The sequence below is a fragment of the Mobula birostris genome, chromosome 9 (genome assembly GCF_030028105.1).
Source record: "Mobula birostris isolate sMobBir1 chromosome 9, sMobBir1.hap1, whole genome shotgun sequence".
Taxonomy (NCBI): domain Eukaryota; kingdom Metazoa; phylum Chordata; class Chondrichthyes; order Myliobatiformes; family Myliobatidae; genus Mobula; species Mobula birostris.
This window is the reverse complement of record NC_092378.1, coordinates 127,279,358-127,293,013: the sequence shown is the minus strand read 5'-3', so window position 1 is coordinate 127,293,013 and position 13,656 is coordinate 127,279,358. Positions and strand designations below refer to the sequence as shown.

Genomic DNA, 13,656 nt, shown 5'->3' with positions numbered 1-13,656 from the left:
CCCATCAAGTCTGCTCCGCCATTCCATCATGGCTGATTATCTCTCTAAACCCCATTCTCCTGCCTTCTCCACATAACCACTAACACTCTTACTAATCAAGAACCTATCAGCCTCTACTTTAAATATACCTAATGACTTGTCCTCCACAGCTGTTTGTTGCAATGAATTCCGCAGATTCACCACCCTATGGCTAAAGAAATTTCACCTGTTCTCTGTTCGAAAGGGACGTCCTTTTATTCTGAAGCCATGTCCTCTGGTCCTAGACTCACCCACTATTGGAAGTATCCTCTCTATATCCACTGTATCTAAGCCTTTCGATATTTGATGGGTAACAATGAGGTCCTCCCCCATTCTTCTAAACTCCAGCAAGTACAGATCCAGAACCATCAAACACACCACATATGTTAACCCCTTCATTCCTGGGATCATTCTCGTGAACCAACTCTGGACTCTCTCCAATGCCAACATATCCCTACTTAGATAAGAAGCCAGAAGTTGTTCACAATACTCCAAATGCAGTCTGTCCAATGCCTTAAAAAGCCTCAGCATTACATCCTTGCTTTTATATTCTAGTGCTCTCAAAATGAATGCTAACATTGTATTAGTTTTCCTTACCACAGACTCAACCTGCAAAAACCCATAGAAACCATAGAAACTACAGCACAGAAACAGGCCTTTTGGCCCTTCTTGGCTGTGCTGAACCATTTTCTGCCTAGTCCCACTGACCTGCACACAGACCATATCCCTCCATACACTTCCCATCCATGTACCTGTCCAATTTATTCTTAAATGTTAAAAAAGAACCCGCATTTACCACCTCGTCTGGCAGCTCATTCCATACTCCCACCACTCTCTGTGTGAAGAAGCCCCCCCAAATGTTCCCTTTAAACTTTTCCCCCCTCACCCTAAACCCATGTCCTCTGTTTTTTTTCTCCCCTTGCCTCAGTGGAAAAAGCCTGCTTGCATTCACTCTATCTATACCCATCATAATTTTATATACCTCTATCAAATCTCCCCTCATTCTTCTACGCTCCAGGGAATAAAGTCCCAACCTATTCAACCTTTCTCTGTAACTGAGTTTCTCAAGTCCCGGCAACATCCTTGTTAACCTTCTCTGCACTCTTTCAACCTTATTTATATCCTTCCTGTAATTTGGTGACCAAAACTGAACACAATACTCCTGATTCGGCCTCACCAATGCCTTATACAACCTCATCATAACATTCCAGCTCTTATACTCAATACTTTGATTAATAAAGGCCAATGTACCAAAAGCTCTCTTTACGACCCTATCTACCTGTGATGCCACTTTTAGAGAATTTTGTATCTGTATTCCCAGATCCCTCTGTTCCACTGCACTCCTCAGTGCCTTACCATTAACCCTGTATGTTCTACATTGGTTTGTCCTTCCAACGTGCAATACCTCACACTTGTCAGTATTAAACTCCATCTGCCATTTTTTAGCCCATTTTTCCAGCTGGTCCAAGTCCCTCTGCAGGCTCTGAAAACCTTCCTCACTGTCTACTACACCTCCAATCTTTGTATCAACAGCAAACTTGCTGATCCAATTTACCACATTATCATCCAGATCATTGATATAGATGACAAATAACAATGGACCCAGCACTGATCCCTGTGGCACACCACTAGTCACAGGCCTCCACTCAGAGGAGCAATTCTCTACCACCACTCTCTGACTTCTTCCATCGAACCAACGTCTAATCCAATTTACCACCTCTCCATGTATACCTAGCGAATGAATTTTCCTAACTAACCTCCCATGTGGGACCTTGTCAAAGGCCTTACTGAAGTCCATGTAGACAATATCCACTGCCTTCCCTTCATCCACTTTCCTGGTAACCTCCTCGAAAAACTCCAATAGATTGGTCAAACATTACCTACCACGCACAAAGCCATGTTGACTCTCCCTAATAAGTCCCAGTCTATCCAAATGCTTGTAGATTCTGTCTCTTAGTACTCCCTCCAATAACTTACCTACTGCTGACGTTAAACATACGGGCCTATAATTTCCCGGATTACTTTTCGATCCTTTTTTAAACAACGGAACAACATGAGCCACTCTCCAATCCTCCGGCACCTCACCTGTAGACAGCGACGTTTTAAATATTTCAGCCAGGGCCCCTGCAATTTCAACACTAGTCTCCTTCAAGGTCCGAGGGAACACCCTGTCAGGTCCCGGGGATTTATCCACTTTAATTTTCCTCACGGCAGCAAGGACCTCCTCCTTTTCGATCTGTACAGTTTCCATGATCTCACTACTTGATTCCCTTAATTCCATAGACTTCATGCCAGTTTCCTTAGTAAACACAGACGCAAAAAACCTATTTAAGATCTCCCCCATTTCCTTTGGTTCCGCACATAGCCGACCACTCTGATCTTCAAGAGGAGCAATTTTATCCCTTACAATCCTTTTGTTCTTAATATACCTGTAAAAGCTCTTTGGATTATCCTTCACTTTGACTGCCAAGGCAACCTCATGTCTTCTTTTAGCCCTCCTGATTTCTTTCTTAAGTATTTTCTTGCACTTCTTATACTCCTCAAGCACCTTATTTACTCCCTGCTTCCTATACACGTCATACAACTCCCTTTTCTTCTTTATCAGAGTTGCAATATCCCTTGAGAACCAAGGTTCCTTATTCCTATTCACCTTGCCTTTAATCCTGACAGGAACATACAAATTCTGCACTCTCAAAATTTCTGCTTTGAAGGCTTCCCACCTACCGATCACATCCATGCCAGAGAACAACCTGTCCCAATCCACGCTTTTTGGATCCTTTCTGATTTCTTCAAATTTGGCCTTCTTCCAGTTCAGAACCTCAACCCTAGGACCAGATCTATCCTTGTCCATGATCAAGTTGAAACTAATGGTGTTATGATCACTGGAACCAAAGTGCTCCCCTACACAGACTTCTGTCACTTGTCCTAACTCGTTTCCTAACAGGAGATCCAATATTGCATCCCCTCTAGTTGGTCCCTCTATATATTGATTTAGAAAACTTTCCTGAACACATTTTACAACCTCTAAATCATCTAGACCCCTAACAGTATGGGAGACCCAATCAATATATGGAAAATTAAAATCCCCTACCACCACAACTTTATGTTTCCTGCAGTTGCCTGCTATCTCTCTGCAGATTTGCACTTCCAATTCTCTTTCACTATTGGGTGGTCTGTAATACAATCCCACTAACATGGCCATACCTTTCCTGTTTCTCAGTTCCACCCACAAGAACTCAGTAGACAAGCCCTCTAATCTGTCCTGCCTGAGCACTGCTGTAATATTTTAACAAGCAAATATTCTAACAAGCAATGCTACTCCCCCACCTTTCATTCCTCTGCCTCGATCACATCTGAAACATCGGAACCCTGGAATATTAAGCTGCCAGTCCTGCCCCTCCTATAGCCAAGTTTCACTAATTGCTACAACGTCATAATTCCACGTGTCAATCCACGCCCTCAACTCATCCGCCTTCCCCGCAATACTCCTAGCATTGAAATATATACACCTCAGAAGATTTTTACCACCACTCACAACCTTTCTATTAGTGGATTTGCTTGAACTTTTAACATCATTTATTTTCACCCCAGCCACACTGTCAGCTCTGGTACTGTGGTTCCCATCCCCCTGCAGATCTAGTTTAAAGCCCCCCCAATAGCATTAACAAATCTCCCTGAAAGGATATTGGTCCCCCTGTAGTTCAAGTGTAACCCGTCTCTCTTGTACAGGTCCCACCTGCCCCAGAAGAGGTCCCAATTATCCTGAAATTTGAAACCCTGCCCCCTACACCAGTTCCTCAGCCACTTGTTCATCCTCCAGAGCATCCTATTCCTGCCCTCACTGGCACGTAGCACAGGTAGCAAACCTGAGATTACCACCCTCGAGGTCCTGCTTTTCAACTTCCTACCAAGCTCTCTATACTCACTCTCCAGGACCTCCTCACTCTTCCTTGCTATGTCATTGGTACCGATGTGCACCACGACATCTGGCTGATCACCCTCCCACTTCAGAATGTCATGCAATCAATCAGAGACATCCTTGACCCTGGCACCCAGGAGGCAACAAACCATCCTGGATTCTCTGTCACGACCACAGAACCTCCTATCTGCACCTCTAACTATCGAGTCCCCTATCACTACCGCTCTCCTCTTTTCTCCCCTCCCTTCTGCACTGCAGAGCCAGACCCAGTGCCAGAGATCCGGCTACTGCAGCTAGTCCCAGGTAAGTCATCCCCCCCAACAGTATCCAATGCGGTATACTTGTTGTTGAGGGGAATGGCCACAGGGGAACCCTGCTCTGCCTGCCCTTTCGCCTTCCCTCGCCTGACAGTGACCCTATTTCCTGTCCTCTGCTCCTTTGGCGTAACTACCTCCCTGTAGCTACGATCTATAATCTCCTTATTCTCCCAAATGATCCGCAGGTCATCCAGCTCCTGCTCCAGTTCCCTAACGCAGTTTGTTAGGAGCTGCAGCTGGATGCACTTCCTGCAGGTGTCGTTGTCAGGGACACCGGAGGGCTCCCTGACTTCCCACATCCTGCAAGAGGAGCATTCCAACATCCTGCCTGGCATTCTGCCTGGCTAGACAATCTGAACAAAAAACTTACCAGAACCTAACCTGGCCTCTACCTGTTCTCGCCAAAGCCTGTTTGAGCCAAAGCCGCCCCACTCTGACTCGGTCCACTCCTTTAACCTTTAAGATATAAGGACTCCCAAGTCCCTTTGCACATCAGTTTTCTGAATTTTCTACCCATTTTGTAAATAGTCTATGCCTTTATTTCTTCTCCCCTACACTATGTTCCATATGCTACTTCTTTGCCCATTCTCCCAATCTGTCTAAGACCTTAGTGGGAGCAGACTCCCTGCTTCCTCAACACTAATGGCCCATCCACCTACCTTTGTTATCATCCCCAAACTTGGCCACAAAGCCATCGATACCGTCTTCCAAATCATTGATACATATAACGTGAAAAGAAGCGGTCCCAAAACCTGCCCTTGCGGAACACACTAGTCATTGGCAGCCAGCTATTTAAGGCCACCTTTATTCCCACTCTGCCTCCTGCCAATCCTGTATCTTTCCTATAATACCATGGGCTTCAATAGCCTTGTGCAGCACCCTGTCAAAGGCCTTCTGAAAATCCAAGTAAACAACATCCACATTTTCTCCTTTGTGTATTCTGCCTGTTATTTCCTCAAAGATTTCCAACAGTTTATCAGGCAAGATTTCACCTTCAGGTAACCATGTTGACTTTGGCCTATTTTATAATGCTTCTCCAAGGATCAGGTTTTTCTAAAACCTCATCTTTAGTGGACTCCAACGTCTTCCCAAACACTGGTGTCAGGCTAACTAGTCTATAACTTCCTGTCTTTTGCCTCCCTCCCTTCTTCAAAGTTAAAAGTAAATTTATTATCAAAGTACATATATGTCACCATATACAACCCTGAGATTTGTTTTCTTGCAGGCATACACAGTAAATCCAAGAAACACAATAGAATCAATGAAAGACTGCACCCAACAGGATGGACAAACAACCAATGTACAAAAGAAAACAAATTATGTACATACACAAGAAAACAAAAGTACAGTCATTATCAAGAATATAAGAAAAGTCCTTGAAAGTGAATCCATTTTTTGTGGTGGGCTCAGGATACGGTGGTACAGTTCAGTGATGAGGCAAGTGAAGTTATCCCCTCTGGTTCAAGAGCCTGATAGTTGAGGGGTGATAACTGTCCTGAGTCCTCCCGGTGTGGGTTCTGAGACGCCTGTTCCTTCTTCCTGATGGCAGCAGCAAGAAATGTGCATGGCCTGGGTGGTGGGGGTCTTTGATGATGGATGCCGCTTTCCTGCAACAGTGATCCTGTAGATGTGCTCAATAGTGGGAAAGGCTTTAACCGGGATGGATTGGAACATGTCCACTACATCACTCCATTTAAAAAGTGGAGTACTATTTGTAATTTTCCAGTCCTCCAGAATCTAGTGATTTTTGAAAAATCACTACTAATGCCTCCACAATACCTGGCCCAGATGATTTATCTACCTTCAGACCTTTGAGCTTTCCAAACACCTTCTCTGTAGTAATAGCAACTACACTCACTTATGCCCCCTGACACTTTTGAATTTCTGGCATACTGCAAGCGTCTTCCACAGTGAGTTTGCCCACCATTTTGTTGTCCCCAAATACTACTTTTCCAACGTAATTTTCCAGTGGTCCAATACCCACGCTCGCCTCTCTTTTACTCTTTACATATCTGGGAAAAAAACTCATTTTATCTTTTCTCTCCTGATGATTTTTTAGTGGTTTTCTGTTGGTTTTTTAAAATCTTCCCAATCCTCTAACCTCCCACTAATTTTTGCTACGTTATATGCCCTTTCTTTTGTTTTTATGCTGCCTTTATGTGTGATAGCTGATACATTGATTTTAATTTTCCAAAATTCCCTAGTTTCATGACAGGTTCTGTTGGATTGGAAAATAACATATATAACCTTACGTAAAAAAATTGAGACAGAAATAAAGAATCTATAGGCCATTAAGTGTAGCATCTGTCTCAGAGAAAGCTTTAAAATCAATTAAAAAAGGCAAACAGGGCACTTCGAAAAACTCAAGATCAACGTCATTATACTTTAGGAAAGGGAAATTGTGGTTGACCAATTTATTGGAGTTCTGTGGATAAATAGAAATTAGTGGATTATTATATTTAAATTTCTGGAAGGCATCTAATAAAGTGTTGCATCAAGGTTATTGTGGAGATTGAAAATTTGTGCTATAGGAGGCAATGTGAAGAGGAAATAAGGAGGTTTTCTTCTGGCTTATAATAGTAAACATATAGGATACATTTCAAGCTTAAGTGTCAATTATATTTCCAATGAAAAATGAGATGATTATTTTGTAAATAAATAACAATAAATTGCTAAATATAATTTGAAGATATGAGGACAGAAAGCTGAAGAATATTTTAAAAATTTATGGTAAATCCCACCGACCTTAGTTTGCAAAGAGATGTTTAATTTGTAAGTAAATGAATATTTTAAAACTGCTGGTGAGGTGTTGGTAGGATCAAAGAAGAAGTCTTCTGCACTGGTGAGGCATTAAAATGATTTCATGAAAATGTTATGGTATCAGAAATAAAACCACCAGGTATAGTGCACTTAATTTTAAAATACATGAATAATTATTGTCTTGATATTGTTCAGTAGAAATTTCAGCATAAACCTAGTTTTTTTTATAAAGTTCAGAATATGTATCTTCATGTACTTGACTAAAATATTAATATTTGGTTATGTCTGGTTAAAATAAAGTACATCATGTGACTAGCTCTTAGAAAAATTTTGGATCGTCCATCTGTTCTTTGAAAAAAAGCTGTGCATCACTGCTCTTCCAGGTTATTTTTTTCATGCTGCTGGGCGTTTTCTTTTAACTTTGGTGTTGCCCCTTGAATAATCTGCTGATGATAATTGCTAACTTGAAAGGTTGACATTTAAAGGTATAGATTTGTTTTTATTCCATGAAATCTTAAATGTTTTGCAGTGTTTATCTGTAGGCTTACTCATTAACAATTGAAAACGATTCCTCAGGTCAGCATCTGTATCATGCTTTAAAAATTTATCTCAGTTAAATTTAAAACCATAGTTAGTGACTCTACATTATCCATTTCAATATATCAAATGTTTTCATCTGGGCTTGATTACACTTGAATTAACCTGTCATTGTGGTCAACTACTGTGCTTTTCCTGCAGACCTTATGGCCATGTGACTCCTAGCAAATGCAAGGCCTCGATTGTACGACCGTCCTGCAGTCAGATCAAATTAGGGATGGCAACCAGGTCTCTAGACGGCATCCTGTGATCACAGCCAAGCAACACCCTAATGGCCTGTGATGGCTGTTTCATTGCCTTTAAATGCTTCCGATAAAATTGCATTATATATGTAATTATATATTAAACATAAAAATATACTGAAAAAGCTGAAATAAGGAAAATAAACAATAACATCTCCAATGACCTATTTTATTATAAATAATAACTTGCTTCAAGTTGCTTTTTTTATTAATAAAATGGTGTTGAACCAAATATACCATTGCTTTAAGAAAACCAGATATGAGCTCTTTCATTCAGTATGTTGCAGAATGCCCAGGGACTCAGTAGGTAGATCAGAACTAGAGCAAGTCATCAGATGAGCACACACTCAACACACAGTGCATTCTGTATGTCTGTGGTGAGTGCAAAGATTTTCCTCCAAATGCCCCATTTCACAGTTGTTCAATTTTTATCATCTGTTATTCCAGTCGCTTGCAAGGTGAGTTTCTTTAATCACTACATGATTGCATCTTGCTGCTTTTCTCTGTATATTTTCCAGAAACATTGGTGCAAGACTGAATGAACTGATGTCTTACTCGAACTATTATTTGACCCTATTTGCGGCATCCCAGTGTTGAGAGAACAGTCTGAGCACTCTTTTTCCTTTGGCAATTCCTAAACTTGTGGATTCTCGGAGACACCTACATCTGACACCAGTTTCAATATATTCCATTTTTAAATGTATTTATAGCAGCAATATTGTCAGAGCATAAATTCAGAGGCAGTGATAATAAACTGTTAGATACAGGCATCTGCCAGTTCATTATAGCAGAGAATGCAATGCGGAACATCGGGATGTTCCAAATGTGGAACCTCTCCCCCTCCATTCCTCCTCCCCCTCCCCTACCCCCTTCCCCTCCTCTGCACCCTACCCCTTCCTTTCCCCTTCCTCTCCCTTCACTCTACCCCTTCCCTACCATCCCCCTTCCTCCCCTACCCCTCCCTCCTATCTTCCCCACTTCACCCTCCTCCCTCCACTCCCCTTCCCTCACTTCCTCCTGCCCACCCCCCCCCCCAGGACTGGAGAAGGGCTGCGGCCCAAAACATTCACTGTTTATTCAGTTCCATAGTTGTCGAATTCCTCCAGCATTGCATGTGTTGCTTGGATTTCCAGAATGGCAGATTTCCCTGTGTTTAAAAACTTTCCTCAGCCTTGACTGCTCATCGTTTTAGCAAGTGATAGTTCACTTTTATACCCAAGTATAAAAAAGTGAGAGGTCACATTTATACCTGAGACTAATTTAAGTTGCTCTGTGATAGTGAATCCATATCTAGTACTCTTTCCTGAGTGAATTAGGATTGTCTGAAGTTAAAAACTGAAATATCAGAACTATGCTCTTAGGCTTTTCATAATCACACCTCTATTCATTTCCTGGTTACCTGGAAATTTATTTGCGTTATACTTTTTCAGAATTATGCAACCTTTTTCTTTGAAAGAAATGTCAACAAATTGATATTGTTCTTTTTGCCCTGTGCCCCTTTTGAAGTACAGGAAGGTTTATGGATCACTTTGTACCAGGACCACAAATCATTGGGTGCTCCTGCAGCATTAAAGTTATACTGTTGCAGCACTGGGACATCTGTCAGGTCATTTAGTTACTTTATATTGTCTCAGTATTATTTATTTACTTTTTTATTTTTGCAAGATCTGTCTTCCTTTGCATATTGGATGCTTGTCAGTGTTTATACTGTAGTTTTTCATAAATTCAGTTGTATTTCTTTATATTCCTGTGAATGCCTGCAGAGAAAATAAATCTCAGGGTAGAATATGGTGACATATACAATGCCAATAAAACATATTCATCCCCTTGGAAGTTTTCATGTTTTATTCTTTTACAATATTGTATCACAGTGGATTTAATTTGGCTTTTTTGACACTGATCAACAGAAAAAGACTTTCATGTCAAACTGAAAACAGATCACTACAAAATAATCTAAATACAAATATAAAACACAAAGTAATTGATTGCATAAGTATTCACCCTCTTTAATATGACACACCAAATCATTACTGGTGCATCCAATTGGTTTTAGAAGTCACATAATTAGTTAAATGGAGACCACCGTGTGCAGTCAAGGTGTTTCAATTGATGGAAATAAAAATACACCTGTATCTGGAAGGTTCAACTGCTGGAGAGTCAGTATCCTGGCAAAGACTACACCATAAAGACAAAACTCTCCAAGGAACTCCACGAAAATGTTATTGAAAAGCACATCAGGAGATAGTTACAAGAAAATTTCCAAGTCACTGAATATCCCTTGGAATAGAGTTAAGTCAATCATCAAGAAATGGAAAGAATATGGCACAGCTGTAAATCTGCCTAGAGCAGACTGTCCTCAAAAACTGAATGACCATACAAGAAGGGGGCTAGTGAGGGAGGCCACCAAGAAACCTATGACAACTCTAGAAGAGTTACAAGCTTCATTGGCTGAGATGGGAGAGACTGCTCATACCACAGCTATTGCCTGGGTGCTTCACTAGTTGCAGCTTTATGGGAGAGTAGCAAAGAGAAAGCCACTGTTGAAAAAAAACTCACATGAAATCTCAGCTAGAATTTGCCAGAAGGCATGTGGGGAGGCTCTGAAGTCAGCTGGAAGAAGGTTCTATGGTCTGATGAAATCAAAATTGAGCTTTTTGCCCGTCAAACTGAACATTATGTTTGGCATAAGCCAAACACATCACATCATCAGAAACACGCAATCCCTACCTTAAAGCAAGGTGGTGGCTGCATCATGCTGTGGGGATGCTTCACTGCAGTAGGCCCTGGAAGTCTTGTGAAGATAGAGGGTAAAATGAATGCAGCAAAATATAGGGAAATCCTGGAGGAAAACCTAATGCAGTCAGGAGAGAACTGTGACTTGGGAGAAGATTTATTTTCCAGCAAGACAATGAGCCAAACATAAAGTCAAAGCTACACTAGAATGGCTTAAAAACAAAAAAGTTAATGTCCTCAAGTGCCCAAGTCAGAGTCCAGACCTCGAGCCAATTGAGGATTTGTGGCTGGACTTGAAAAAGGCTGTTCACTCACAATCCCCATGCAATTTGACAGAACTTCAGCAGTTTTGTAAAGAAGAATGGGGAAAAATTGCAGTGTCCTGATGTGCAAAGCTGACAGAGGCCCATTCACACAGACTCAAGGGTATAATTGCTGCCAAAGGTGCATCTATTAAATATTGACTTGAAGAGGGTGAATACATATGCAAACAATTATTTTGTGTTTTATATTTATAATTGATTTCAATCACTTTGTAGAGATCTGTTTTCACTTTGAAATGAAAGAGACTTTTTCTGTTGATCAGTGTAAAAAAAACAAATTAAATCCACTGTGATTCAATGTTATAAAACATGAAAACTTCCAAGGGGAGTGAATACTTTTTATAAGTGCTGTACATACTTTGATAATAAATTAACTTTGACTGCTTCAGCTCCTGGGCTCTAATTTCCAGCACAACATTCCAAGTCAGTACAATCATCCAAGTTATAAATCTTGATCTAAAAAACCCCAGATTTTAACATAAACAGCTCCCTGGTTTCCTCCCTCCAGATGAGCAGATGAGGCTGCACTGTACCATGTAAAATACCCTTACTCACAAATGCCCCCATACCTTCAATTTGCTATCAAATTTCTGGACTCTGATGGTTTCTTGGTCCTATATAGCTGCCTAAATTATGAGGGTATATTCTTCAGGAGAGAAGGGAAAAATATAATGGGGGCCTGGGGGCAATGTTTTCAGACAGAAAGTGCTGGGTATGTGGAATGAGCTGCCAGAGGAAGTGGTAGAGATGGCACAATTGCAATATTTAAAAGATATTTAGACAGGTACATCTGTAGAAAAGTTTAGAGGGGTAGATGCCAAAGGCAGGCAAATAGAATTAACAGGACAGGCTGGGCGCTATGTCCTAGCCACTTCTACACCTTGGGATGCACCGCAGTTTCTACGTCAGTATCCTTAGTGGGTCTGAGCTGTGAATTTAATAACTTGTATCACAAATACCATCTCTTCCTAAATTTGTAATATTGTACCTATGTTGCTTTAGGTCTGCATTCTATTTCATTAATTAGTTACTTCCTAACAGAACACAATTAACACTGGTCTCTCAACCTGCTTAAACTATAGGGCATCTAAATTCAGAACCAGTTCAAATATGCCTGTCTGGACCGCCCTTCTCACTTCTCTTCCACTGTGGCCCATGTACAGTGGTGCTAGAAAGTTTGTTAACCATGTTCATAAATATGTATAATGTTTTTTGGGTTATTTATTTAATTGGGTTCTCGTTATCTAGTTTTAGGACTTATGTGAAGATCTGATCACATCTTAGGTCATATTTATGCAGAAATAGAGAAAATTCTACAGGCTTCGCAAACTGTCTAGTAGTTCTCCATTGCAAATGCTTCCATTTAATTACTGTATGCCATTCTTGTGATTGGATTCCTTCAAAGACATTGTTTATCCCATTAGCCTCCACCAGCCTACAAGCGTTCTCAACAATTTGCTCTGTACATGTTAAGAGGAATAAGTTATTTCACCTAGCCAACCCGGTTTTTGTCATTCTGTGAAGTTATAATCGCTCTCTACCTCCCCCTGCCTACTTTTTTCTTTTAGTTCCTTTAAAGCTTTGGTTAACAAAAATGTTTGCAATTTTCGATTCAAAATTAACACCTCGTCCAGCAACAGCTTCCATTAACGAATTTTCCAAATGTATGCTATTACATACATTTCCAAGACAGAAGTAAATTCTGTTCACCTAGTAATCCTTGTACATACTTCAATTTTATATCCTTCCATCGACAGTTGCATCTACAGCTCCCCGGATTTTATATTCTCATGACCCCGCTACAGATCGGTATCCTTCTGCGTATCAAGGATAACTTTATTCTCCATTTACATTTACATACACAGTGTTAGGAATTTGCTGTAGTGTTTTGGCGCGAAGTTATGTCTCTTCATTGACTCATGCTCTTACCATACTTTTAAATACCTTTCCTCTTGAATTATTTTTTTCCCCGGACTGTGTTTTTTTGTGCATAATATATTGAACCATTGTTCTACCTTTATAGTGGCCCATAACTTCGTGATTTTATTGTTGGGAATTACGTTTTTCTGGTCAAGCGATAGACCATCTATAAACATTACGGCGAGTAACCGCGTCAAGTGAGTGGGGGATGGGTGACGAGTTCCGGGAGGAGGAGAATTTCACCAGTACGCATTTGCTTCTGTGGTGCCAACATCGTTACCATAAAACGTAAGAGTGAAAAGAAGATCGACTATGGTCTATTCCCGGTGTGGAGAATTTTTGATAAACTGCGACTACGTCGACTGCACCTCTTCCTAGAGATGCTGCCTGGCCTGCTGCGTTCACCAGCAACTTTTATGTGTGTTGCTTGAATTTCCAGCATCTGCAGAATTCCTGTTGTTGCCTACATTTTATTTCTCTTCCCATACGATGTTAGCTAATTAACTGGTAAATTAATTTGCGGATTTGCACTTTCCTTCATATATTGCTTTGTTCATTAATCAGGATTACAATTTCAGTACAGTTAATCGTTTTGTGTTTCTTTACTTTGTCAATGGCCATTTTTTGTTTTAAAACTGGTCATAAAACGTGGTGAGAAATTAACAAAGCAGCCTGTTGCTTTAGTTCCTCTACTCCAGCTCAAGATCTGAAGATTTCTGACCTTCGATCACAGTTCACCGGTGGTTGACAGCCTGAGATAAATGGGATTTAAATTTCTCGGAAACTGGCTCTCGCTTTAGACTTGTGGCTTTGCAGGTAAGATAACT

General features: G+C 40.8%; 2 protein-coding genes across 4 annotated transcripts in view; both read left to right on the top strand.

The window, feature by feature from the left end:
• Window positions 1-7,879, top strand: part of LOC140203056 (uncharacterized) — a 159,304-nt gene extending 151,425 nt beyond the window's left edge. Inside the window, exon 15 of the transcript XR_011887277.1 lies at window positions 7,753-7,879. The gene's annotated coding sequence lies outside the window, so the exon portion shown is untranslated. The remainder of the gene's footprint in view (window positions 1-7,752) is intronic.
• A 5,188-nt stretch (window positions 7,880-13,067) lies between these two features.
• The window catches only part of tmc5 (transmembrane channel like 5), a 119,801-nt gene continuing 119,212 nt past the window's right edge, over window positions 13,068-13,656 (top strand). For 2 of the 3 annotated variants that reach the window (XM_072268788.1, XM_072268785.1), the window contains exon 1: window positions 13,068-13,645. The gene's annotated coding sequence lies outside the window, so the exon portion shown is untranslated. The remainder of the gene's footprint in view (window positions 13,646-13,656) is intronic. The other variant, XM_072268786.1, reaches the window with a different exon arrangement.